At 46.0% G+C, this 25,760-nt stretch overlaps 1 long non-coding RNA gene across 1 annotated transcript; it reads left to right on the plus strand.

The window, feature by feature from the left end:
- Window positions 1–308: 308 nt before the first annotated feature.
- Window positions 309–25,473, plus strand: LOC132810821 (uncharacterized). The gene is made up of 4 exons (XR_009643115.1): window positions 309–363; window positions 990–1,096; window positions 5,533–5,632; window positions 24,781–25,473. It is a non-coding gene; the product is annotated as an uncharacterized LOC132810821 (long non-coding RNA).
- The last annotated feature ends 287 nt before the right edge of the window (window positions 25,474–25,760 follow it).

A 25,760-nucleotide genomic window follows, 5' to 3' on the forward strand; every position in this document is an offset into this window, starting at 1 on the left:
AGGGCTTTTTCTCTGCCCTTTGGATGCTGCATGAACTGCTGTGCTCTTCCAGCACCACTGACCCAGAATCTGGGTTCCAGCATCTGCAGTCATTGTTGTTACCTCCCATCACATGACCCAACATCTCAGCACAAGCAGGACACACTGCGCATGCTCCAGCCAACAGTGACCCCAGGTGATTGATGTCAGCACCGGACCAATGAAAGGACGGTGGGCGGAGCTGGAGGACCTTGCGGGAGGTTGATCCTCCAACCAATCACAGTGAATGAAGGGCGGAGCTAAGGTAAACCATGTGATCACCCTCGCGCCCGACGCAGAGTCGCTGTAATAAATGCTCGGGAAGTTATAGAGAGAAAGGATACGGTAAGGAAAGAAATAATCAGGGAAATGTGAGAGAAGCTGTGATGTCATGAGCGGAGAGGTTTTACAAACAAATTGTGCACGTCGGAAAACACAAATGTGAACGTCCCAGTCCCGTGTTTGCAGTAAATGGGGAATTGCCTCAGCGGCTGCAGGCCTGAGTGAGCGCCGCCATCTTTATTCGGGACAACGATTCACTGGACACGTGCGGAGCCGCCATCTTTGTAGGGGGCAAGGTGCAGCCAGGCGCATGTGCAGCCTCTCTCTGGTACAGAGTCATTGTGATGACAGCAGCCAATCCTGCTCTGATTCACCTCTGGGCTCCCTCAGGACCACTTTGTCAATGTCTAGCTTCCTCAGTCTCCAACCATGGGGGTATGTTTGATCTGTTTAGTACTGTATTATTACTTTTACAGACCATTTGTAAATGAATTTTTCACGTGGCCCAGCCCCTGACCATGTGCTGCTCTATTATCAGATTATTTTGTCTTGAATATTTTTGAGTCAAGAATTCTTTTTTCCAATATACAAGTGTGTTTTCCTTCAGTTTCTGACTATCAAATTCTGCACCACTTTCATTCCCTGTCATGCATTTTGCACCCCCTTGAACTGTGTTTCTCTTTCCACAGATCCCAGTGATTAATGCCAAAGCCCTGTTGCCTGTGGAGAGGGTGATGCTTGACTTTCTTGTACAGCTGCAGTTTGTGTGGTGAAGGTGCTCCCACAATGTGGTTGGGTAAGAGACATTACAGATTATTCATTACAGCAACAGTGATGATTTGAAGATAATGTCCAAACCAAGAACAGTTTGTAATTTTATTATCATGCTTATAATTTCATATAAAATATCATTGAGAATTTTAGATATAAAGCCAGAGATGGAGATATTAGGTCAGGTGACCAAAAGCATTGCCAAAAAGCAGGTTTTGAGGGATGTCTTAAAGGTGGAACGCAGACCTGTGATGTTTTGTCTGCAAATTCCAGACCATGTTGCTTTAGCAACTGCAGAATCAGCTACACAGTTGAAGTAATGAATTAACAAATTATTAGGAGTCTCGAAGTAAATGGATTGACGAGGTCTCAAAGGATGTGTGGTGCATGGAGCTAGGGATGAGAACAGCCAGGAATCAAGTCAAGAATGAGAATTTTAAATTGTTGTTGCTTATAGGAGCCTTTTGACGGGTGAACATATTTGGGGAGAAGTGAGCACGTGGGCGATAGAGCTTTCAATTTTTCTTGAGATTACAGGGAGGTTGAATTTGGGAGGCTGGCCAGGAGTGTGTTTGGATAATTTAAGTCTGGAGATAACACACGATGGATGAGAGTTTCAGTATATGAGCTGAGATGAGGGTGGAATCAGCTAGAAATAGTGGTGTTGGAGTGGGACTGGGCTGTCACTCTTACCTCACCTCTGGGATTCAGCTGGTTGTCAGGTTGTGAATCAGGTGGTAACACAATCGGGAGCTGAGTGGCCCTGGTGGAGCCTAAAATGAGTGTCACTCAGTTGGCTGTTGCTAAGCAGCTGCTTGATAGCCCTGTTGATGAATACTTACATCACTTTCCTGCTGATCGAGGGAAATTGCCTGGGTCGGAGTTGACCTGTGTTTTTGTGTTGAACATCCCTGGGCAATGTTCCACATTGTCAGTCAATGCCAGTGCTGGATGGGTACGTGGCTTTGTGGGTGGCAAGTTCTGGAGCACAAGTTATCAGTATAATTGCCAGAATGTTAGCAGGACCCATAGCCTTTACACTACTTAACCATTTCTTGGTCTTATTCGAACTAAGTCAAACTGACTTAAAACTCACGTGTGTGATTTTGGAAACCACTGTTGAAGGCTGAGATGGATCATCCCACTTTGCAACTGGCTGAGAATTGCTGCAAATGCTGCATGGATGTGCGAGATCCCTCCGTTAGTTAGGGTGGGGATATCTGTTGTGCTTCCTGCAACAAGTTGATTAATTGTCCATTACCATTCACAAGTGGGTGTGGCAGAATTCTGATCTGATCCATTGGTTGTGGGATCGTTTAGCTCTGTTGCTTGATGCTGATGCTGTTTAAAATGCAGATGGTCCCGTTTGGTAGCTTCAACAGGTTGGCACTGCATTTTTAGGTATGCCTGGTGCTGCTCATGGCATGCCATCCTTTCCTGTCCATTGTGATGGGTGAGTGCGGGATGTACAAACCCATGAGATTACAGATTGTGCTGGAGTACAGTTCTGTTGCTGTTGTTATCCCACAGTGCTTCAGAGATATCCAGTTTGAGATCCTACATCTGTCCCATTTAGCATGGTGATAGTACCACTCAGCACAAGGGAGGTTTTTCTCAACTTTAAGGTGAGGCTTTGTCTCCAAAAAGACTGTGGGATGGTCGCTCTTGTCATGGACAGATACATTTGCAGCTGATAGATTCATACTGATAAGATCTAGTATGTTTTTCCATCTTGCTGGTTCCGTGACCGCCTGCTGCAAACCCAGTTGAGCAGCTATGTCCTTGAGGACCCGACCAGTCAGTCAGTAATCCTGCAGCTGAGCTACTCTTGGTAGAGGACATTGAAATCCTGTACCCAGAGTAGGCTTGTCACCATTTTATTGCCTCAGTGCTTCCTCCAAGTGTTATTCAACATGGAGTAGCACTGATCCGTCAGCCGTGGGAGCACAGTACGTGGTAATCAGCAGGAGCCATGAGACTTCCTGGTGTCCAAAGTTAATGCTGAGTACTCCCAGGGCAAAAGGTGTGTACATCACTGTGCCATCGCCTCTGCCTGGTCTGTCCTGCTGGTGGGACAGGACATATCTAGAGATTTCAGGAGAAAGTGAAGACTGCAGATGCTGGAGATCAGAGTGGAGAGTATGGTGCTGGAAAAGCACAGCAGGTCAGGCTGATGAAAGGCTTAGGCTCGAAACATCGATTCTCCTTCGCCTCAGATGCTGCCTCACCTTGTTATGCTTTTCCATCATCACACTCTCGATATCTAGGGATGGTGATGGTGGTGTCTAGCCATTATCTGTAAGGGATGACTCTGTGAGGATGACTATGTCAGGCTGTTCCTTGACTAGTCTGTGAGACAGCTCGCCACGTTTTGGCACAAAAAACCCGGATGTTAGTGAGCAGGATGTTGCAGAGCCGAGAGGGCTGATTCTGTGGTTGTATTTTCTGGTGCCTTGTTAGATGCCAAGTGGTCCATCCAGTTTCATTCCTTTGTTGAGACTTTGCAGTGATTAATGCAGTGAGTAGCTTGTTGGGCGACTGTCAGGTTGGCAGGATATTTTCTGCCATTGACAATAGTTCCTTGGAAATCAGGAGATTCCTAATTCGTTATTATTTCATGAATTCAGATTCCATCGTCTGCCGAGCTGGGATTCGAACAGGGACTTCAGTTGTACATTTTAATATTCTGGATAAAAGTTAAATACATTAGGTTTGTTCACTCATTTTAAACATCACTAACCCTGGTTTTGTTTCTTTGTAAACACTGTCCATCATCCTGTCTCCTCCATCCTTCTCTCCAACAACAAGAGCAACGAGCACACTGAGTTTCTCTGTCACTAAGACTGAGACAATCCGACCAGCTGCCTCTGCTGCTTCCCTCCATCCCACTAGCCCACTGAGACAAACTGCCTCACATGGTGTTCCTGGTTTTTGTCCCAAACTTACATCTTTCTCCTCTTGTCAAGTCTTATCAGAGCTCATCTTGATCTTTTCCTAGTCTCGCTAAACCACAGACATTCCAACTCTGTTTCCTCCCCTTCACTCCCCCCTCGCCAATTCACAGATATTGTTCCTTGTTCTGTCTGTCTGTCTTTTCTGGTTATGTCCTTCTCATCCATTCTGCAAAAAAAAACTAACATTTAACCTCACCATCATTTGTAAATCCTGCTCCATCCCCACTCTCCCTTTCCTTTATGAATTCCTTGTATTTGGTGTCCCTCCAGGATCTATCCTTGGTCCCTACTGTTTATCACCTACATACTGCCAGGAGGTGACATTGTCTAAAAGCACAGTGTGAGGTTTGACATGTACACTGACGATGCCCAGCTCTCCCTCCCCATCATCCCTCTCCATTGCTCCATTGTTACTCAGTTATCAAACTGCTTATCACATTCCCACTACTTGATTAACTGCAATTTCCTCCGATGAAACATTGTTACGGTTAAATCCATTACCTTCAGTTGCTAATACAAATTCCTTTCCCTTACTGCTGAGCCCCTCCCTCTCACTGGGTGCAGTCTGAGGTAGAACTAGACTCTTCACAATATTGCTGTCATATCTGACTTCAAGGTGACCTTCTAATCAGACATCTACACAATCACAAACACCAGGAATTCCAATCTCTGAAACGTTGCTTGTCTCCACCTCACCCCAGCTCCATTGCTACTGAAACCCCTTACCCGTGTCTGTGTTACCTTAAACTTGGTGAATCCGAAACAGAACCCTTGATTTCGTGACTGGCCCAGAATCTGCTGGCTTTCAGTGTTTCCTGCACAATTACCCCAGATCCCTTTCTGGTGCAGCTTTCTACAGATTCCACCATGTAAATAGCACTCTGTTCTCTTATTGTCCCCTCCAAACTGACCGACTTGACATCTTCCCAAATTATACTCCATCTGACAACTTGTTGCCCCCTTCTCCTGTGTATCTCTCTCTCTTCACAATCCTCTTAGCACTTTACAGTTATGCCTTTTCTAGGAATTTCCCCCCCCCCCACCCCACCCCCCCATTCTTCTAAACATTTACTGGGAACAGTGGGCAGTGTGAAGCATGCAGAGATGCTCTGTTTTTAGAGATACTCTATGGGAGGAACTTGCTGCCCATTGGTCAGAATGGAGACAACTTGCCCATCGAGCTGCATGAACCTTTCACACCCCCCCCCCCCATGTCTTATTGATGAGGCACAGCGGCAGCACGGAAGGGAAAAAAAAGAAGCAAATCCTGCTCTCCGCATCTCACTGACTCCTGGAATATTCTGTCCCATGTGTCAAAAATCTGCCCTGTTCAGTCGCATGAAATCCCAAGGTGGAAACTCACAGAAACCCACAGAGGTTTCCCCCTGAACTGACTGCTGACCTCCACAAGGGGTAATGTGTCCAGTCATCCTGGGCCAGGAGGAGGAGATGGTGTGAGTTTCTAACCTGATCTGACAGTGATGGAGTTTATAAACTTGTATTACAGGATACTACAGGTGGACATTCAGATGGTAATCTCAGTCATTGTAACACCAAACTCTGATTGAATTAGTCAATTCATCAGGACCTGGATATTCGCATTGTGTGTGAGTATTGTATTCCATCTGAATCCCATTTGCTGCATAAAAGTTCTCTTTGAATCTTCCCAAACCTTTTATGTGTGTCCTGTAATCCTTGTATAATGAGCTGATGGGTGTAAGGTTTATTATTATAATGTATAATTTCTGTAAATCCCTCTGTCACAGCTCCCCTCAATTGCCTTTGCTACAAGGAGAACAACCTCAGTTTCCCCAAACCCCTGATTCCCCAGTGTCTGTTTGATTAGATTACTTAGTGTGGAAACAGGCCCTTCGGCCCAACAAGTCCACACCGACCCGCCAAAGCGCAACCCACCCATACCCCTACATTTACCCCTTACCTAACACTAGGGGCAATTTGGCATGGCCAATTCACCTGACCCGCACATCTTTGGACTGTGGGAGGAAACCAGAACTCCCGGAGGAAACCCACGCAGACACGGGGTGAACGTGCAAACTCCACACAGTCAGTCACCTGAGTCGGGAATTGAACCCAGGTCTCTGGCGCTGTGAGGCAGCAGTGCTAACCACTGTGCCAGCATGCCGCCCACGGCTCTCTATAAGACACACATCAGGATTGTGTTGGAACGTTCTCCACTTGCCTACATCAGTGCAGCCCCCAACAATATTAAAGAAAGTGAACATCCTCCAGGACAAAGCACTGTGCCGTAGTGGTGTCCCATCCACCCCTTCAGCATTCCCTCTCCCCATCCCAGAGACACAGTGGCATCACTGTGTAAAAGGGAAAGTCAGCATTGTCCTCCCAGACCATAGGGCTGCTCTCTCATTAGGGAGGAAACTGGAGCCCCTGGAAGAAACCCATGCAGACACTGGGAGAATGGGCAAGTCCCACAGAGACAGTTGTCCAAAGCTGGAAACGAACCTGGGGCCCTGGCAGCAGGGCTAATCACTGAGCCACTGTGCCACCCTCAAATTGTAATTTGATTCACAACTACCACTTCCTCTGATAGTTCATTCCACACACAAACCATTGTCTGAACAAATATTTTTAAAAAATCCCCGAATCTCTTTTTAAAGCTGTTCTGCTGTCACCTTAAAAGCTGTGTACCCAGTCTTGAATCGGTTTCCTTCCTGGAAAGGACACCTGCTGTTCACATTACTGATACCACCCATCCATGATTTGAGTCTAATAAGGTCACTCCTCAGCCTCCTGCGCGCCAGTGAAAGACGTCGCAGCCTATCCAGCCTCTGCTTATAATTCAGACTATCCATTCCCCTCAACATCCTGGTAAATCGCTTTTGAATCCGCTCCAAATACATAATGTCCTCCCGATATCAGCATGGCCAGAACTGGACACAGAATTCCAGAAAAGGCCTCCCCAACATCCAAAATAACATCCCAACTCTTGTACTCCAAGGTCTGAGCAATGGTGACAAGTGTGCTAAGCACCTTCTTAACCACCCTGTCTACATGTGACACAGACTTGAAAGACCCGAACCCCTCGGCCTCTTTGTTCCATATCACTCCTCGATGCCCTGTTTTTAATTAGTGTAAGTCTGCTCTCGTTTGTTTTATCAAGATGTAATATTTTGCATTTATTCCAATCCAAAAATACCAAAAAAATCCTGAGCATTAAAGACAGTGGGAGTATACTTAAGAGGGAACTCAGGAGGGCAAAAAGGGGACATGAGATAGCTTTGGCAAATAGAGTTATGAATAATCCCAAGGGTGTTTATAAATATATTAAGAACAAAAGGGTAACTCAAGAGAGAATAGGGCTCTTCAAAGATCAGCAAGGTAGCCTACGTGTGGAGCCGCAGGAGATGGGAGAGATACTAACAAAATATTTTGCATCAGTGTTTACTGTGGAGAAGGACATGGGCAATATAGAATGTGGGAAAATAGAAGTTGAATATGTCCATCTTACAGCGGAGGACGTGCTGGGTGTCTTGTAACCTGTAAAGCTTGGTTAATCCCCAGCACCTGATCAGGTGTACCCTAGAGCTCTGTGGGAAGTTGGGAATGTGACTGCTGGGCCTCTTGCTGAGATATTTTGTATCATCGATTATCACAGACGAAATGCCGAAAGACTAGAGGTTGGTTAACATGGTGCCACTATTTAAGAAAGGTGGTAAGGACAAGCCAGGGAACTAACGACCGGTGAGCCTGGGCAAGTTGTTGGGGGGAATCCTGAGGAACAAGATGCATGTGTATACTGAAAAGCAAGGATTGATTAGTGATAGTCAGCATGACTTTGTGCATGTCTCTCAAACTTGATTGAGTTAATTGAAGATGTATCAAAGAGGATTGATGAGGGCAGAGAGGTGGACGTGATCTATGGAATTCAGTAAGGTACTGGACAAGCTTCCCCATGGAAGACTGCTTAGCAAAGTTAGATCTCATGGCATACAGGGAGAACTAACCGTTTGGATACAGAACTGGCTCAAATGTAGAAGGCAGGGTGGTGGTGGAGGGTTGTTTTTCAGATTGGAGGCATGTGACCAGTAGAGTGCCGTAAAGATCAGTGTTGGGTCCACTACTTTTTGTCGTTTATATATATGATTTAGATATGAGCATAGGAGGTATAGTTAGTAAGTTTGCAGATGACACCAAAATTAGAGGTATAGTGGACAGCGAAGAAGGTTACCTCAGACTACAACAGGATGTTGTTCAGATGGGTGAGAAGTGGCAGATGGAGTTTAATTCAGATAAATGTGACGTGCTGCATTTTAAAAAAGCAAATCTTAACAGGACTGATACACTTAGTGGCAAATTCCTAGATAGTGTTGATGAACAAAGATATCTTGCAGTGCAGGTTCATATTTCCTTGAAAGTAGAGTTGCAGGTAGATAGGATACTGAAGAAAATGTTTAGAATACATTCTTTTATTGATCAGAGCATTCAGTATAGAAGTTGGAAGGTGATTACAGGACATTGGTTAGGCCTCTTTTGGAATATTGTGTGCAATTCTGTTCTCCGTGAATCGGAAGGATGTTGTGAAACTTGAAGAGGTTCAACAAAGATTTACAAGGATACTGTCAGGGTTTGAGCTGCAGAAAGAGAGCAAAAAGGCTGGGGCTTTCTTTCCCTGGAGCATCAGAGACTGAGGGGTGACCTCCATAGAGGTTTATAAAATCATTAGTAGCATGGATAGGGTAACCAGACAAGGTCTTTTCCCTGAGTAGGAGAGTCCAGAAATAGAGAGCATAAGTTGAGGGTGAGAGGGGAAAGATATAAAAGGGAACTAAGGAGCAACTTTTTCATGCAGAGAGTGGTGCCTGAATGGAATAAGCTGCCAGAAGAAGTAGTGGAGGCTGACAATTACAGTATTTTAAAGGCATTTGGATACTTGACATGAATAGGAAAGATTTAGAGGGATATGGCCCAGGTGCTGGCAAGAGGGATAAGATTAGGTTCGGATATCTGGTCGGCATGGACAAATTTGACCGAAGGTTCTGTTTAGTGCTGTTCATCTGTGACTCACAGCTCAGTGGGTTTCGGTCCCTTCAAAGATAAATCTTAATCTGTTTTATTTTAGTAAAGCTACAACATTCAGTAGGGCGACAGTTTATTTCTTTAAATACACATCTTATGATAATTTGATAAAGTTTTTTAATATAAAATATTGGTACTAATTTATTCTAGAGTCATGTTTTGTAAAGCTGTAAGATTGTGTGCCTTTTTCTGGGTCTGTGGACTGTTAAGGTGCAGAGATGGCCATTCGTACAGTGATGTGCTCTTCCTGTTGGATGTGGGAGATTAAGGAAGGTTTCAATGATCTGATTGTCTGCAGGAAGTGAGGATGCAAATCCTGTAGGATTTCCTGGATCAGATGGAGCAATGGTTAAAGGTAATGAAGAATTTACAGGAGCATGGGGGTGTGATAGGTGGCAGTTTCAGAAAGGTAGGAAAACTGCCGATCCAGTCAGGTAGATGGGTTTCCTCTAGGAAATGGAGGAGCGGAAGGCAAGTAGTGCAGGAGTCTCCTGTGGTTATTTCCATCTCCAACAAGTATACTGTTTTGGAAAGCGTCGGGGGTCACATTTTCAGGGGAATATCGCACTGACAGCCAAGTTACTAGTGTAATGAATCTAGTATAATGTGAGGTATAACAGGTTCCACGCGATCGATGGTGATAGGGGGCTCTCTAGTCTGCAGCACAGACTGCAGTTTCTGTAGCTGATAGTGAGACCTCAGAGTGGGGTGGTGCCTCCCTACTGTCTGGGTGAAGGATGGCTCCGAGGGTGCAGAATATTCTGAAAGGGGAGAATGATCAGTGGGAGGTCGCTGTGCATTGGTACCAGTGACATAAGAGAAAAGGATGAAGTACTGATGAGAGAATATAGCAAATTAGCCTGTAGGATAATAAGCAGGATCTTGTGGGTCGTAATATCTGGATTACTCCCGGTGCCACATGCTAGCGAGAGCAGGAATAGCAGGGTAGAGCAGATGAATGCGTGGCCAAGGATCTGATACAGGGGAGAAGGATTCCCATTTTTGGATCATTGGAATCTCTGCTGGGGGAGAGGTGACGTGCATAACAAGGATGGATTACACCTGAATTGGAAGGTGTCTAATATCCAAGCAGGGAGATTTGCTAGTGCTACTCGGGAGGCATTAAACCAGTGAGGGCGTGGGGGTAATCCTAAAGAGATAGTGAGAAAGGAGGTAACCCTGAGGCTGGTACAGTTGAGAAGTTAGACAGGCAAGGGCAAGGCACAGAATGAGGTAGGACTGACAAGGTACAATAGACAATCGGTGCAGGAATAGGCCATTCTGCCCTTTGAGCCAGCACCACCATTCATTATGATCATGGCTGATCGTCCACAATCAGTATCCTGTTCCTGTCTTATCTCCATAAAACTTGATTCCATTATCTTTAACAGTTCTGTCCATCTCTTTCTTGAAATTATCCAGAGACTTGGCCTCCACTGCCTTCTGGGGCAGTGCATTCCATGTGTCCACTACTCTCTGGGTGAAGACGTTTCTCCTCAACTCTCTTCTAAATGGCCTCTCCCTTATTTTTAACCTGTGTCCTCTGGTTCTGGACTCACCCATCCGTGGGAACATGCATCCTGCCTCCAGAGTGTTCAACACTTCAATAATCTTGTAGGTCTCAATCAGATCCCCTCTCATTCTTCTAAATTCAAGTATACACAAACTCAGTCGCTCCAATCTTTCAACATATGATCATTCCGCCAATTCCGGGAATTGTCCTCGTGAACCTACCCAACACTCCCTCAATAGCCACAATGCTCTTCCTCAAATGTGGAGACCAAAACTGCACACAATACTCCAGGTGCGGTCTTACCAGGGCCCTGTACAACTGCAGAAGGACCTCTTTGCTCCTATATTCAATTCCTCTTGTTATGAGGGCCAGCATGCAGTGAGCTTTCTTCACTACCTGCTGTACCTGCATGCTTGCTTTCATTGACTGATGTACATGGATACCGAGATCTCGTTGTACTTCCCCTTTACCAAACTTGACTCCTTTTAGATAGTAATCTGCCTTCCTGTTCTTGCCTCCAAAGTGGATAACCACACATTTATCCACATTCAACTGCATCTGCTATGCATCCGCCCACTCACCTAGCCTGTCCAAGTGAACCTGTATTCTCATAACATCCTCCTCACATTTCACCCTGCCACCCAGCTTTGTGTCATCAGCAAATTTGCTAATATTACGTTTAAGATGTTCATCTATATTATTAATGTATATTATCAACAGCTGTGGTCCCAGCACCGAACCTTGTGGTACCCCACTAGTCACTGCCTGCCATTCCGAAAGGAAGCGTTTATCACTCCTCTTTGCTTCCTGTCAGCCAGCCAATTTTCAATCCAAGTCAGTATATTCCCCTTTGTAAATCCATGCTGACTCTGACGAATCCTATTACTGCTATCCAAATGAGCCATAATTTCATCTTTTGTAATTGACTCAGCGTCATTCTCACCACTGACATCAGACTAACCGGTCTATAATTCCTTGTTTTATCTCTCCCAACTTTTTTTGAAAAGTGGGATAACATTAGCCACCCTCCAATCTGACTCTACATCTCCTGATTCTGTGTATCCCCCTTTCCCAAGGGACTGAACGTCATCCCTCATCAACAGGGCCATCCCACCCCCTCTGCCCATCAGTCTGTCCTTTTGATAGCACTGCACTGCATTTATTTCAATGCAAGAGGTTTTACAGGGAAAGCAGATGAGCTTAAGATATGGTTTTGAACATGGGACTGGGATATAGTGGGTATGACAGAAACGTGGCTTAGGTTGGACAGGCCAGGTAGCTTAATGTTCCAGGGAATAGATATGAGGAAGGGTAGAAAGGGGGATAAGAGAGAAGGTGGAATGGTGTTTTTGAGTAGGGATAACATTATTGTTGTGCTTAGGGAGGATATTCATGGGGGTTCGCCCGTTGAAATTACTTGGGTGGAACTGGGAAATAAGAACAGGACGATCACCTTATTGAGGTTGTCTGTGTGGGTTTCATCCAGGTGTTCTGGTTTCCTCCCACAGTCCAAAGGTGTGCAGGTTGGGTGGAGAATCCAGGCTGGATTGCCGTATTGTTCAGGGATGGGCAGGTGGGTGGATTGGCCATGGGAAATGTTCAGAGATGTGCAGGCTAGGTGGATTGGTCATGGGAAATGCAGCGTTACAGGGGTAAGATAGGAGGCTCTGAGGGTCAGTGTGGATGTGATGGGCCGAATGGCCTGCTTCCACACTTGGGATTCTTTGACGCCAATTCTACTGGTTTTAAAATAGTTGCAGAAAATAATAGATCAGATCTAAAAGTTGGTGTTCAAAATTGGACAAAGGTGAATTTTGATGGTACAAGGCAAGAACTTTCAATATTTCTTTGCAACCCCCAGGTAAAGGGACGGCTGGAAAGTGGGAACATAAGAACAGAAGGAATAGGAGCAGGGGTAGGCCATCTGGCCCCTCAAGCCTGCACTGCCATTCAATAAGATCAGGGCTGATCTTTTCATGGCCTCGGCTCCACTTTCCTGCTCTCTCACCATAACCCTTAATTCGATTCCTGTTTGCAAATCTACATTTTGCCTTAAAGACATTCAAGTTGATAACATCAACTGCTACACTCAGCAGGGAATTCCACGGATTCATAACCCTTTGGCTGAAGAAGTTCCTCCTCAACTCTGTCCTAAATCAGATACCCCCTTATTTTGACGCTGTGCTCTCTAGACTGACCCGCCCCCCAATGGAAATAACCTCCCTGCTTCTATCTTATCTATTCCCTTCTTAATTTTATTTTTTCCAATACAGCCTCCCATTCTTCCAAATTCCAACAAGTATAATCCCAGTCTATTCAGTCTCTCCACATACACCAATCCTCTCAACCCCCGACTCAAACTAGTGATCCTCCTCTGCACCCCCTCCAGTGTCAGTACATCCTTGTTGAAGTAAGGAGATCAAACCTGTACACAGTACTCCAGGTGTGGCCTCACCAGCACCCTGTACAACTGCAGCATAACCATCCCTCTAGCAAGGAAGGACAATAAACCCTTCACCATCTCTTTTAGTCCCCTGGGATGCATTCCATCACGGCCAGGAGACCCATGTTCGTTTGGGCTGTTATCTTTTCCAACACTACCTCTTTACTGAGAGTGACTGTTTCCATGTCCTCATCTGCCATTGCCTCCATAGGCCTGTGAAAATGAGACAACAAGAGTACATAGACAGTATGTTCCTGTTAAAGCCAAGTCTGGTAGGTGTAGAGAATGCTGTGTGTCTAGAGAAATTGAGGGTCTGGTCAAAAAGATGAAGGAGGGATATGGCAGCTACGGACAGCTGGGTTTGAGTGAATCCCTCGGAGTATGGGGCAGTAGGAGTACACGTGAGGGAAAACAGGAGGGCAAAAAGGATACATGAGAGAGCTTTGGGGGGAAAGAGGTTTAAGGACAACCCAAAGAGATTCTACAAAACACTAAGGACAAAAGAGTAACCAGGCAGAGAATAGGGACCCTCAAAGATCAACAAGGCTGTCTGTGGAACCACAGAAGGTGGGAGAGATACTACCCAAGGATTTCATGTCAGCTTTTACTGAAAGAGGATATGGAAGCGAGAGAGTTTGGAGAAATAAATAGTGATGATTTGACAACTGTCCATATTACAGAGGAGGTTGTACGGGATGTCTTATACAGAAAGCTGAGTAAATCTGTGGGACCTGATCAGGTGTATGTCACATCTTTGTGGGAAGTTAGGGAAGTGATTTTCGGGCCCCTCGCTGAGATATTTGTATCACCGATAGCCGGAGGTGAGGTGCTGCAAGACAGGAGCCATTATTTGTGAAAGGTGATGAGGAAAGGCCAGGGAACAATACACTGGTGAGCCTGAGGGTAGTGGCAGACAAGGTGTTGGAAGGAATTCTGAAGGACAGGTTTATATGTAATTGGAAAGGCAAGAAGTGATTAGGGATAGTCAGCATGGCTTTGTACATACATCACTAACTTGGACTTCAGAAAGACATTCAAAAAGGTTCCACATAACAGACTGGTTAGCAAGTTAGACACCATGGGATGCAGAGAGAGCCAGCTATTATATACAAATTGGCGGGAAGGTTGGGGACGGAGAGTAGTGCTTTTCGGACTGGAGGCCTGTGATGAGCAATATGGTGTAAGGATCAGTGCTGGATCCACTGATTTTCATCATTTATATCAATGATTTGTGTGTGAATATATGAGGTATAGTTAGTAGGCTTACAGTAGACATCAAAATTGGAGGTGCACTGGACAGTAAAGAAGGTTACCTCAGAGTACAATGGGACTTCAATCAAATGGGCTGAGGATTGTCAGATCGAGTTTATTTCAGATAAATGTGAGGTGCTCCATTTTGGAAAAGCAAATGAGGGCAGGAATTATACACTTAATGGGAAGGTCCTGGGGGGTGTTGCTGAACAAAGAGATCTTTCAGTGCAGGTTCATAGTTCCTTGAAAGTGGAATCATAGGCAGGGTAGTGAACAAGGTGTTTGGTGTACTAGCCTTTACTGGTCAGTACATTGAGTAGTGGAGTTGGGATGTCATTCTGCGGCTGCACAGCACATTGATTCAGCCACTTCTGGAATTCTGCTTTCAGTCCTGGTCTCCCCGCTATCGGAATGATATTATGAAATTTGAAAGGGTTCGGAAAAGATCTGCAAAGATGTTGCTAGGGTTGAGGGTTTGAGCTATATAGATAGAGGGTGAATAGGCTGGGGCTGTTTCCCTGGAGCATCGGATACAGTTGTGAGGAGCATGGATAGGATGAAATCCCAGAGTCTTATTCCCAGGATATGTGAGTCCAAAGCTTGGGGGCACAGGCTTCAGGTGTGAGGGAAAAGATTTAAAAGGGATCTAAGGGGCAATGTTTCCAGCTGAACATAGTACGTGTGTGGAAGGAGCTGCCAGAGGAAGTGTGGAGGCTGGTACAAGTACCCAGTTATGCCTTTGAGATGTTGTATGTGATTAGCAAAAGTTTAGAAGGATACAGGCCAAGAGCTGGCATATGGGATGATATTAATTTAGGATATCTGGTCGGCATGGACAAGTTGGATCGAAGGGTCTGTTTCTCTGCTGTACATCTTTATGGCCCTACTAAAATTAAGATGGGTTTCTCTTTTATGGAGAGTTAGCAGAAGATCAACTAATTCTCCTTGGAGCTGAGAAGGTTAGGCAGGGATTTCGACCAGGAGCAGATTTGTTTCCAGGATATTTAATTTACAGAGAGACAGACGGAGAAATTATTAACGTCACAATTTTGAGTAACTACCTTCAGGTAAATGGCAAATAAAACAGGTTAAAAATGTGAAGATTATTGTACTCACTAAGTTCTGAGCATCTGGAACAGTTTGTCCGCCAGCTGGATGCAGATTCAGTAGTTATTGAGAAAACAAATTTGGAATTTAACTTTTTTAAGGAAGGATTTGGAGGGCTACAGACAAATGGGAGGTGAGTTGGGATAGACTGGCACCATCTCCAGAGGGGCCAGTACAGCTGAATAGCCCCAAACCCCTGTGCTCTGCGTTACTGCCCCATTCACTGTGAATGATGAAGCTCATCCCAGGGCAGAGTCCAAGAGACATACAGCATGGAATTAGACCCTTTGGTTGAACTGGTCCATGCCGACCAGATATCCCAACATTTGGCACATATCCCTCTACACCCTTCCTATTCACATGCCCATCCAGATGCCGAATGGTGTAACTGTACCAGCCTCCACCACTTCCCCAAACAGAAGATTCCATACAGGCACCCATCTCAGTGTGAAAAAAGTTGCCTCTTGGGTCCCTTTTAAATCTTTCCCCTCTCACCTTAAACCTACACCCTCTCGTTCTAGACTCCCCCACCCCAGGGAAAAGCCCTTGTCTATTTTTCCCATCCATACTCCTCATGATTTTAGAAAGCTCTATGAGGTCACCCCTCATCATCCGATGCTCTTGGGAGGAGCCCACTCATGTCACAATGGGGCCCAGGTGATTGACAGCAGCTTCAGACCAATAGGAGAACTGGCGTGATCCTTCGGCCAATGGGAGTGAATTGGGGTGGGTCCAGCAGGCCAACACATGGCCATGAGCTGTGCAGGCGCAGTGTCACGGTGAGGGGGTGGGGGGACCTAGTGAGTGTGAAGGGAGTGGGAGAGACTGCAAAGTCTGGGGAAGAAATTGAGTTATTGTGGACTGGGAGGGTTTATAAACGCACAGTTTTAGGCTGCTAGACTTAAATTAGAAATTCCTGGTAAATTAGAACCAAAAGAACTGCGGATGCTGTAAATCTCACTCAACAGCCAAAAGATACTGGAAAAGCTCAGCAGGTCTGGCAGCATCTGTGAAGAGAAATCGGAGTTAACATTTTGGATCTGCTGACCCTTCCTCAGAACTGATGCTACTGAAAAAAAATGTTGGTATATATGCAGAAGATCGGGGTTAAGGAGTAAATGATAGGTGGTGATAGAGTCCAAAGAGATGGGAGCAGTTGGACAAAGGAGTGGATAACGATCTGGCTGGGGCAGGGTGAATAGCCGTTTATGGGGACTGTTAGTGGCTAACTATAGCTAATGTGTAATGGTAGGTTATGTACTAACAAGGCCTGGTGTGTGGGTTAAGAGGCTATGGCGCTAGGACATTGGAGAGTTCAGGACCTAAATTATTGATTTTGATACTGGGGCTAGAGGGGTGCAGGGTCCCCAAGTAGAAGATAAGGTGTTGTTCTTCCAACTTGCGTTAACATGTGGCGCTGGAAAAGCACAGCAGGTCAGGCAGCATCCCAGGAGAAGGATAATCGACGTTTTGGGCATATTCCATTCATCAGGAATGCCGGGATTGGGAGTGGGGTGGGAAGTAAGAGGGCTGAGAGATAAATAAGAGGGATGTGTGGTGTTGGTGGGAAGTGGGCTAGGAAGGCAATGGGTAGATGTAGTTAGAGGGTAATGGAGATAGGGTGGAGTGGATAATTGGAAAGGAAAGTGGACAGGTGGGACAGTTTAAGGGCGTGGTGTCGAGTTGGAGGGTTGGATCTGGGATAAGGCAGGGGAGGGGAGATGAGGAAACCTTGATTCTGTGGTTAAAGGGTCCCAATTTCTTCCTCCAGGCGTCGGGTAGCTGGGATTTGGTGGTGGAGGTGGCCCATGACTTGCATGTCCTTGGAGGAGTGGGTAGGGAAGTTGAAGTGGTCAGCCACAGGATGGTGGGGTTGGTTGGTGCATGTGTCCCAGAAATGCTCCCTGAAACATTCCGCCAGTTGGTGTCCCAGGAGACAACATCGAAAGCAAAGGCCATAATAGGTGAGGTGTTTGGATGTGCAGGAAAATCTCTGCTGGATGGGGAATGGTCCGTTGGAGGTGAGGGGGAGGTGTAGGCACAGGTTTTGCACCTCTTGTATTGACAAGTGAAGGTGCTGTGAGTGGAAGGTGGGTTGTTGGGGAGCATGGATCTGACTAGGATTCACAGGGAATGGTCTCTGTGGAATGCTGAAAGGAATGGAGAGGGAAATATATCTCCGGTGGGATCTGATTGTAGGTGGTGAAAATGGCGGAGGATGATGCGTTGTATCTGGGTGGAAGGTGAGGACTGGGGGGTTCTATCCTTATTGCAGTTGGAGAGGTGTGGTTCAATGGCAGAGGTGCGGGAAGTGGTGGAGATACACTGGAGGGTATTGTTGACCACGTAGGAGGGGAAATTGCAGTCCTTGAAATATGGTGTGTTTTGGAATGTTCTGCCAGCTTGCATCAAGCTTCACTGGAACACTGCAGTAAGCATGAGACAGAGATGTTGGCCAGGGAACAGGTTCGTGTGTTAAAGTAGCAGGCAGCTGGAAGATCGGGGTCTGTTTTGCAGCAGAACGTAGATCATCAACTGCCATTTCCAGCATCTCCACTGAGCTGCTGCCAGACACAGGTTCCTGTCCCCTCCATTCACAGCTATTCACCCTCCCAGCAGATTGTTATCTACTCCTTTCTTTCCAAATGTTATTTTTTCTTTTGGGCTCTGTCCCCACCTATTATTTACTCTTTACCCCCTATCTCCTGCAGTCCAAAGATGTGCAGTAAGGTGAATTGGCCAAGCTAAATTTCCCGTAGTGTTCAGGGATGTATAGGTTAGGTACATTAGTCAGGGTAAATGTAAAATAATAGGGTCGGGGAATGGGTTTGGTTGAGAAACTCTTCAGAGGGTGGATGTGAACATGTTGGGCCGAATGGCCTGTTTCCACACTGTAGGGATTCTAATTTTCCCAGCTGCAGTCAGTTCTGAGTGAGGGTCACTGGACCTAGAGTGACCCTTAGTGTGTGCAGGAGGAGGAAAGGGGAGTTGGATCAGTTTAGACTGGAAGGGTTTAATTACACTCTGTACAGGTAGTTAGGCCTGAATTAGAAACTCTTGGTCCCACGTTTACAGCAAATGGGAAAACGGCTGTGGGCCTCAGGCGGTGATGGGTTCTGGGTTATGGCCACCATCTTTATTGGGGACAAGGTACAGCGAGGCGCATGGGCATATCCTCTTCCTGGGTGGGGTCGGGGTGATTTGAAGAGGAGCATTTACACATCAAACACATACCAAGAGAAGTATTTGTCTTTACTGTTCAGCCTGCACTGACTGTGAGTTTTATTTTGTGAATTCATTTTATAGGATTTTATTTGAGAATAATTGAGACAGGGATCTCAAAATCAACTTTCTATCGTTAGCAGGGTCATCAGGATCGGAATACCATTGACATTTAACTGGGGAAGGAGAAAGGTGTGTCTGTTCTGTCTGTGGGAAAGTATCTCTTTTTTTCAAGCAAAAAGCAGAAAGATGTTCGAAGGGATCACCCTTTGGGTTTGTGCTCAATTCTGGGCCCTGAGAGGGAACACAGATTTGTCCAAATTACACCTCGTCTCTACATAGGAACTGTCAGATTTAGACCCAATCACCCACTTTCTGATGTTAACCTGTAAACTCCTCATTTTCAATTCCCTGCAAGCTTCTGATTAAAATTCCTTATGGACTCAAATTCCAGCACCATTTCGGGTGGAATGTTCCAGGTTTTGACAACTGTCTGTTCATTCAGAAACTGCTGAGGTCCGTATTGACTCTGGGGTTACAAAGGGCTGAATTGAAAGATGAGATGCAGTTCTTCAGCTCCCATTGAGATGCATTGGAACAGTACAGGAGGCTGAGGGCAGTGTAGGTGTGAGCAGACAATGAAAATGACAGGGCTGCACCGTGAGGGCTGCTTGGTTCAATGAGAGTGTTTTGGAGTTGGGTGTAAATAGAGCGAGGGGAGACAGGGAGAAGGTGAACCACAGCTTCAGTTTTAGTCCAGGCCATTCAGCAATTCACATGTTCCCAAAGGGAACAGCCAACTTGTAAGCGATACCTGCTGAGTGTTTTCTTTTAAAACAGTTTTTAAAGTGTAAAATGTCAGCTTAAGTAAAGATCGGGGCTTTTGATGATAATGGAAATGTTGGAAGAGAAGGAAGGTTTTTGCTCATTTAAATTCTCCTAATGGGAGTAACTAGCTGAAACTAGAGACACATTGTTACAGGAGCCCTCAGACCCGTGGGGCGCTCCTCTTGTACAATGTGGGAAATAAGGGACACTTCCAGTGTCCCTGACGGCTGTGTGTGCAGGAAGGGTGTCCATCTGCAGCTACTGGGAAACTGCTTTTCAGACCTGGAGCTGAGAGTGGACTCACTGTGGAGCAATACTGAGAATGTTATGGACGGCACGTTTAGTGAGTTAGTCACACTGCAGGTGAGGGTTACACAGGCAGAAAGGGAATGGGTGACCATCAGATCAAGCAAAAGGCTCAGGAAGGGAGTGCAGGACTCCCCATGATCATTCCGCTTCTCATACAGATATTGTGCACCGCTTGGGATTCTATAAGGGAGGGAACAGGTGGGGTTGCCTCTCAGGGGAAATCAGCAACAGCCAGGTTCATGACCCCACAGAGAGCTCCGCTGCACAGAACGGGAGGAAGGAGAATGGCAGAGCTATAGTGACAGGGGATCCAGTAGTCAGGGTCAGAGACAGGCGTGTCTGTGGCCACTGACATGAATCCAGGACAGTGGAATTGAACCCAGGTCCATTTATTGATAAAGTGCACAGACTAATAAAGGTCAACGTCCCAAATGCAACCTTCAGCACTTGGTCACCCGAAAGCTCTATTTTCCAGGGTCTGTGCACTTACTCTGAGCCCTTCAGAGGGATTGAAGGGGATGGGGAGAAAACAGGAACAGGATTGTGTTGTAGATCTACAAACTAACCGTCACCCTCCCCTCTCGGTCTCCCCCCTCTGTCTCCCACCCCCATCGTACCTCCTCCCCACCGCAGGGAAAAGACCTTGTGTATTTACCCTATCCATGCCCCTACTGATTTTATAAACCTCTATAAGGTCACCCATCAGCCTCTGACGCTCCAGGGAAAACGGTGTATTCATCCTCTCCCTATAGCTCAAATCCTCCAACCCTGGCAACATGCTTGTAATACTTTTCTGACCCCTTTCATGTTTCACAATATTGTTTTGAGAGGAAGGAGACCCGAATTGCACGCAATATTCCAAGCATGACCTAACCAATGTCTGTATAGCCGCAACATGACCTCCCAACTCCTATACTCAGTGCTCTGACCAATAAAGGAAAGCATATTAAACACCTTCTTCACTATCCTATCTACCTACGATTCTGCTTTCAATGAGCTGTGAACCTGCACTCCAAGGTCTCTTTGTTCAGCAGCGCTCCCGAGGACCTTACCATTAAGTGTATACATCCTGCTAATATTTGCTTTTCCAAAATGTAGCACCTCACATTTATCTGAATTAAACTCCATTTGCCAATCCTCAACCATCTGACCAAGATCCCGTTGTAATCTGAGATAATCTTATTCACTGTCCACTACACCTCCAATTTTGATGTCATCTTACTAACAATACTTTCTATATTCACTTCCAAATCATTTATATAAATTATGAAAATTAGTGGATCCAGCACCGATCCTTTGTGACACCCCACTGGTCACAGGTCTCCAATCTGAAAAGTAACCTTCTGGCACCACCCTCTGTCTTCTACCTCTGAGCCAGTTTTGTATCCAAACGGCTCGTTCTCTCTCTGTATTCCGTGAGATCTAACCTTGCTAACTAATCTCCCATGGGGAACCTTCTTGAACGCCTTACTGAAGACCATGTAGATGATTTCCACCCTTTTGCCCTGACTTAAGTTCATGAGACGTGATTTCTCACACACAAAGCTGTTAATAGTATACAGGACTTAACTCTGTACATTGGAGTCTGCGTCACCCAGTTATGGGTGTTCATATTCTGGATAAAGTTCACGTACACCAGCTTTGTGTTAGTGACTGTGTATCGAGTCTTATTAATATCACCAACACAGTGAGTTCCTTTTCAAAGGCAGTCCCTATATCCCTAACCCTGCTCCCATCTGCTCTGTCTCCTCCATCCCCACCAGAGACAGTAAGTGGTAGGAGCTCATGGAGTTTCCATGTGAGTGAGACGGAGAACATCTTCCCTTCTTTCCTCTAGTCCACCAAGAAATGGTGGTAGTGTCCTTACCTCTGGACCAGGAGGATCAGGTTCAAAGTTGAGTGACAGCATCTTTGAAGTGGCTGATTGGAAAACCTGCCCAAGCCACCAGGCCATACTGTCTCCCAGCTGTCCCTGCCTGAGCCTCTAAACAAAACCTTCCTGTAGTTTCTCTCCTGTTAGACTCTCCCATTGCTCAGTTTGTCCAGGATCCCCTCCTGCTGTTGCACTGCTCATGTCCCTCACTGACCTGTCCATCCCCCAGTGTCCTCCACATTCATTCATTGTTTACAATCCCATTGTCCCAGTCCTCCAGCCCCGCCCCCTCCACCCTATTGGGCAGTGGCTGCTGTCAATCACTCAGGCTCCTGTGTGATCTGGAGCATGCTCAGCAGGAGGGGAGACCAGTGCATGGGTGCATGGGCGCAGTGCTGGGCAATTGTTGGTGTATGTGCAAGGTGGGTCAGTGCCAGGGAGAGCGGCTGTGGGTGTGTGGGATTGATCTTTCATTGGCAGCTCACTCCCTTCCTCCCTCTGGGAACAGGTCCCAGGGGAATGGCCCCTCCCCTGGTATCGGGACAAGTGGTCGGCGTATCAGTGGGGGAGTATTTTGCAGAAAGTTATCAGAACTCGGGTGAAGATTCAGGGATGTTACGGAGAGGAACATTCATTTTAGTTCATTTTTATTCAACCAGATATGATTTGGCCAGTGTGTGCAGGATGGTTCTCATCAGAGGATCGGAGTAGGGGAATAAATAAGAGGTTCCAGATTGGGGGGGAAAAAGTCAGTCCGTTCTGTCCCAGAAGGAAGCCCTGGGAGGTGTAGGGAGGATTCACCAACACCCAGGAGGCTCCGAGTCAGACTCATTGATTTGATTAGATTAGATTTCCTACAGTGTGGAAACAGGCCCTTCGGCCCAAACAGTCTACACCGACCCTCGGGTTACCCACCCAGACCCAGTTCCCTCTGATTAATGCATCTAATATTATGGGCAATTTAGCCTGGCCGATTCACCTGACCTGCGCATCTTTGGATTGCTGGAATCGAACCTGTGACCCTAGTGCTGTGGGGCTGCCGTGCCATCGTGCCACCCCTTTTTTTGGTTTTTAGTCTGTAGGCAGGAGCTAGGAAGCTGAATTGAAAGAGAGGAGAGTGTTAGAACTAGGTGTGGAGGGAAGGAGTGAGGAGATTATTTTGGATTTCAGTTCACAGAAGAGAGAAATTGTGAGACTGAGATTTAAAGCTTTGGGGGAACAAAGAAACTGCAATTTAATACTATAATTGTCTTATGAATTTCCATCCTGTGTTAACGGTGGTGACTTGTTTTCTCTGTTGTAGAGAACTGAAAGGGCAGATTTGCAGATGAGAAATTTAAATTGAACTTCATTTTCAGTTTTGATAGTTACTTGATCCGTGCCGATCTGAATATCATTGGCCTTTTTCATGTGGAAGGGAAGGTGTGTATTCTGTCCGTGGGTGAATATTTCAAATTTCAATGTATAATTTCAGTTACATCACACTGCAAATTTTTGCTATAAACTCTGTGTTATGATCGAGCCCTCCACAATCACCTGATGAAGGAGCGTCGCTCCGAAAGCTAGTGTGCTTCCAATTAAACCTGTTGGACTACAGCCTGGTGTTGTGTGATTTTTAACTTTGTACACCCCAGTCCAACACCAGCATCTCCAAATCATGACTCCTTTGGGGAGGGTGGTGAGTTTTGGATTCAGCTTTCCAGTTATTACCATAAGAAGATGAGCACTGGGTACAGGAGAGGCAATGCAGCCCTTCGAACCAGCCCCACCATTTAATACGGTGATGATTGAGCTCACCTCGGTCTCAGCTGGGTTTTCCTGCCTGCTCTCTCTCACCCTTCATCTCATTGCAAATTCAACATCTGTATCTCTTCATTAAATCTGCTCATTGTCCTGGCATCCACTGCATTTTGAAGAGGGAATTCCACAGATTCACAGCACATTGAGATAGGTACATTCTTCTTCATGAAATTAGAATAGAACCCCTACAGTGCAGAAACAGGGTATTCGTCCATGGAGTCCACACCAACCCTATAATGAGCATCCCATTCAGACTCACCCATTCCCTGTATTTCCCATGGTTAATGGCTTAACCTGCACAGGCATGGACACTGTGGGCAATTTAGCATATCCAATCCTCCTAACCTGCACATCTTTGGACTGTGGGATGAAACGGGAGCACCCAGAGGAAACCCGCTCAGACACGGGGAGAACGTGTAAACTCCACACAGTCACCTAAGGCTAAAATCAAATCCAGGTCCCTGACACTGTGAGTCAGCAGTGCTAACCATTGAGCCACCTCTGCTTAAAATCTGCTCCTCCTATTCACTTCCCACGCCCCAGTTGGCTGAATCTATATTCCTTACATCAGAAAATCAGGTTGTGGAAGCAGGTGTCTCAGTAAAACCCAGTGACAGCCCATATGTCCTGTGTGTCTGAATGGGGATCCTATACACAACACCCTCCAGTCCACATTTTTCATACACTTTCCAGAGACAGGGCTCCAGTGGCTTCTTGGGGACTACAACACCCACAATCCCTGTGGCAGGGACCACACGTGTGTGGGGAAACCCCGCACTGTACATGTACAGAATGTGGGCGGGTTTTGGAGCATGTGCTTTAGGTAAGTATACTTTGCAGAAAGTATTTCACACTGTGATTGGCTGGGCTGAAGGGATGCATCTGCTTCTGGTATTGATCTGTTAGGGGGTCACCACACCCATGTGGGACCACTCTCCATCCCCAATTCATTGTAATGCTGGGAATCAACAAATGGGAAACAAAGAAGGATCTGACCCATTCTCCCAGACTGAAGGTTCCTCTTCTGTCCAGGATCTGCCACCTCCCTTTCTGTTTCCTTTTGTTTCATTCTGCTGTTACATTATTGACTTGCAGCAACTGAAGGGAAAGGAAGTGAACCCAGAAAGGGTGCAGAGTCTAACCAGGGACGGGAAGTGGTGGCATGGATCTGTTTATCAGTAACTCCATGACAATGGGGAGGGTGTACACTAGGGGGTAGCAGAGTCAGAATGGTGGGAGAGAGTAAGTGGGCTGGAGGGTAACAGCTTCGGGGGAAGAAAGGGGAAAAAGATATTCCAAAGAAGCTAGAATTGTCTGCTCTGAATTTCTAACCTGTACATATTCCTTTATACAGGGTGCTAGATGGTGAAGGTTTGCAGACTGAAATCTCAAAATCATGTGCAGATTGTGATTATGTTAACCAGCATTTGAAGAACCAAAGATAGAGAATCACTCGGCCAAAATCCTGCAACACTCCCTCACAGCATTGTTGGTCTATCTGCACCAAATGGACTGTGAATGGTTCAAGACAGCAGCTCACTCCCATCTTCTCAAGGGTAACTAGAGATGGGGAATAAATGCTGGCTGAGCCAGTGATGCCCATATCCTGGAAATGGTTTCTATCTCTAGTTGTTGAACCCCAGTTGATGTTACTGCAGGATGATGAGGGACGCTGAGTGCATCCTCCAGGAGGCAGCACCATCACATTACCCCTGCCTACACCCACACAGTAACACAGCAACGTCACTGGAACAAAAGGCAGTGAAACCAAAGGAGGACTGAGATATAGCTCTTCGAGGTAAAGTCATGAAAGGGGATTGGAACACAGCAGGCACAGGAGACTGAGCTGGATGGTCAGCTGTTTCCCATTGAATGTTGGAGCAGGATTGAAAGGCTGAATGGTCTCCTCCTGCTGCTATCTCCCAGGTATGTATATAGCCATGGAGCCCGGGTAGGAAGGAGTGGGCAGGGATTCTCCAGGAGATTGCACTTCCACAACAGGTTTCAGTGAGGGAAGGTTTGATGGATTTTATTTAACATTTATCTTTTACACAAAGTTTGTAAATTTTGGTTTTAAAATGTTGTAAAAGTTTTTTGCACAGCAAATAAAATTAAAGAAAATAAATTAAACTGTCTGAATATAACAGTTTTAAAACTTTCAACCACTGTAAAACAAAATCCCTTTTGTCACGGACACCATCACTTTCCAGTTACTCAAGCTCCAGGGAAATATTCCCTCCCTGTCTGAACCTTTGGTTTGATGTAATTGCTTTTCAGGTCTCCTTCTGTGAGCTGCGAAGCGTTCTTTTTCCCCATTTCCCTGACACAGAAATG

The sequence above is a fragment of the Hemiscyllium ocellatum genome, unplaced genomic scaffold (genome assembly GCF_020745735.1).
Source record: "Hemiscyllium ocellatum isolate sHemOce1 unplaced genomic scaffold, sHemOce1.pat.X.cur. scaffold_201_pat_ctg1, whole genome shotgun sequence".
NCBI classification, from domain to species: domain Eukaryota; kingdom Metazoa; phylum Chordata; class Chondrichthyes; order Orectolobiformes; family Hemiscylliidae; genus Hemiscyllium; species Hemiscyllium ocellatum.